General features: G+C 33.5%; 1 non-coding gene across 1 annotated transcript; it reads right to left on the reverse strand.

The window, feature by feature from the left end:
- Positions 1 to 2,205: 2,205 nt before the first annotated feature.
- LOC130983977 (small nucleolar RNA R71) lies at positions 2,206 to 2,313 on the reverse strand. Its single transcript, XR_009087941.1, has one exon. It is a non-coding gene; the product is annotated as a small nucleolar RNA R71 (small nucleolar RNA).
- Between the last annotated feature and the right edge of the window lie 817 nt (positions 2,314 to 3,130).

The raw sequence follows: 3,130 nt of genomic DNA on the forward strand, positions 1-3,130 counted from the left end.
GATCAAAATTTCGTGTACCAAGTTTTTGGCGCCGTTGCTGGGGAATGTTCGAGTTTGGACAACTGACGGTTCATCTTGTTGCTTAGATTGGGTAATTTTATTTTATGTTTAAGCGTTTTATTTTTATTTTCGAAAAATACAAAAAAATTTAATAAAATCATAAAAAAATATATTCTATGTTTTTTGTTTGAGTCTAGTGTCAATTCCTAAGTTTGGTGTGAATTGCATGTTTTTAATTTTCCTAAGTTTTCCAAAAAAATATGCATTGTGTTCTTCTGTGATCTTCAAGTTGTTCTTGACGATTTCCTTTGTTCAATCTCATGATTTTCTTGTTTTGTGTTTTATGTTGTTTTTCATATGCATTTTCGAAATCATAGTGGCTAAACATTTAAAATTTCTAAGTTTGGTGTCTTGCATGTCTTTCTTTTCTTAAAAATTTTCAAAAATATGTCCTTGATGTTCATTATGATCTTCAAAGTGTTCTTGGTGTTCATCTTGACATTCAAAGTGTCGTTGCATGCATTACTTGTTTTGATCTTGCATTTTTATATTTTATTTCATTTTGTTGTTTTTCTCTCTCTTCATTAAAAATTCAAAAATAAAAATATATATATTTTCAAGTAAATAATACAGAGAAATGAAGGTTTAGAATATAAGGCAGAAGAATCACAGAGAAAAAGAGCTCACTGGTGTTAAAACGTCAGTAAAGAGGCAATTTGGCCGTTAAACGCCAGAATGGCTATCATTCTGGGCGTTTAATGCCAGTAAAGGTACCATTCTGTGTGTTAAATGCCAGAATGGGCAGTATTCTGGGCGTTTAACGCCAAAATGGGCAGCATTCTGGGCGTTTAGAAAAATGCCCAGTAAAAAAGGATTTCTTGCATTTAACGCCAGCTAGGGTATCTGACTGGGCATTAAACGCCCAAACAGGCAGCCACATGGGCGTTAAACGCGAGAATGGATATCATTTTAGGCGTTTAACGCCAGGATGACACAAGGGAGGTAATCTTCTTTCCAATTCAATTTTTTTTTCAAATTTTCATGCTTTAATTCATAATTTTAAAATCTTATCTTTCCACATTTTCAAAAATCCTTGCTAACAATTATTGTTTTGATTCAAAAAATTGCAAGTTTGTTACTTTCTTGTTAAAAAAGGTTCAATCTTTGAATTTTAGAATCATATCTTTTAGTTTCTTGTTAGTCAAATCATGAATTTTAAAAATCAAATCTTTTTCAATCATAACTTTTTAAAATTTTGATTTCAAAATCTTTTTCTAACTTCTTATCTTTTCAAAATTATTTTCAAATCTTTTTCAACTAATTACTATTTCTTATCTTTTTCAAAACCACCTAACCACTTTTCCACTTTCAATTTTTGAAAATCACTAACAACTTTTTCAAAAATCTTTTTAATTAAAACTAAAATAATTAGTTAATTAAAAATTTTTTTAGTTTTAAAATCTTTTTTTAATCTTTTTAGTTTTAATTTTCGAATACTCTCTCTCATCTCTTTCTATTTATTTTCTAACACTTCACTTCTGCTTATAATTCGAACCCTCTCTCTCCCTTTGTGTTCGAATTCTTCTTATTCTCTCTGTACTTCATTCCTCTATTCTTTTTTTCTTCTGACACATCAAGGAATCTCTATACTCTGACATAGAGGATTCCACTACTCCCTTTTGTTCTCTTCTTTTTCATATGAGCAGAAACAGGGATAAAAATATTCTTGTTGAAGCTAATCCTGAACCTGAAAGGACTCTGAAGAAGAAGCTAAGAGAAGCTAAAGCACAACACTCCGGAGAGGACCTTACAGAGAATTTTGAAAAAGAAGCAGACATGGCAGCCGAACCCAACAACGATGCTAGAGATACAAGGAACATGCTTGGTGACTATACTGCACCAACTTCTAACTTCTATGAAAGAAGCATCTCAATTCCTACCATTGGAGCAAACAACTTTAAGCCTAAGCCTCAATTAGTTTCATTGGAAGATCCTCATTAGTTCTTAGCTGAATTCTTTCAGATCTGTGATACTGTCAAGACCAATAGGGTTGATCTCGAGGTCTACAGACTTATGCTTTTCCCCTTTGCTGTAAGAGACAGAGCTAGGATATGGTTGGACTCACAACCTAGAGAAAGCCTGAACTATTGGGACAAGTTGGTCAACGCTTTCTTGACCAAATTCTTTCCACCTCAAAAGATGAGCAAGCTTAGAGTGGAAGTCTAAACCTTCAAACAGAAGGAAGGTGAATCCCTCTATGAAGCTTGGGAAAGATACAAGCAATTAACCAAAAGGTGTCCTTCTGACATGCTTTCAGAATGGAGCATCATATGCATATTCTATGATGGTCTGTCTGAATTGTCCAAGATGTCATTGGACCATTCTGTTGGTAGATCTCTTCATCTGAAAACCTCTACAGAATGCCAGGAACTCATTGAGATGGTTGCAAATAACCAGTTCATGAACACTTCTAAAACAAATCCTGTGAATAATAGGATGACTAAGAAGAAAGGAGTTCTTGAGATTGATACTCTGAATGCCATTGACGTGGCGGAAATTGGCAGATTAAGAAATTAATATGAGAGATACGTTGCAAGTACAGTTCTTAACCAACAAAAATCCGCTTATCAATTTAGAAGGGTTGTCACAAAATTAGAATTAAAATACTGGGAGTATGATTCCCAGGTCGTCTCCCAACGAGTTGCAGAAAGATGTGCTATTTTAGTAATAAGAGGTTTTCCAAAGTGGTTTTGAGTTTGATAAACAGGAAATTAAATCAGAGAATTTATGTAATTTAAATAAAAATCTTGACCGGGAGTAGATTAATCGGAAGTTCTATCCTTGTTGGAGTTCCCCCAAGATCAATTGATAATTGAAGGTTGTTCTACTTAATTATCTTTTACTAGGTAGAGAAAAGTCAAGTAAGTTGGAAGTCTACTTCTATTCACAAGTTCTAATCCTCTCTCTTGGGAAGGATTAGTGTCAGTGACTAGAGAGCCATCTAACAATAAACCCAATTACAATTTTACTCTTGAGCATTCCAACTCAAGGTTCTCCTTTGAATCAACTCCCAATCAAGTTAGAGAACTACTCGCTCATCATGAATGTAAACTTCACAAAATAAAAATAA

Source organism: Arachis stenosperma, chromosome 5 (assembly GCF_014773155.1).
Source record: "Arachis stenosperma cultivar V10309 chromosome 5, arast.V10309.gnm1.PFL2, whole genome shotgun sequence".
Lineage (NCBI taxonomy): Eukaryota > Viridiplantae > Streptophyta > Magnoliopsida > Fabales > Fabaceae > Arachis > Arachis stenosperma.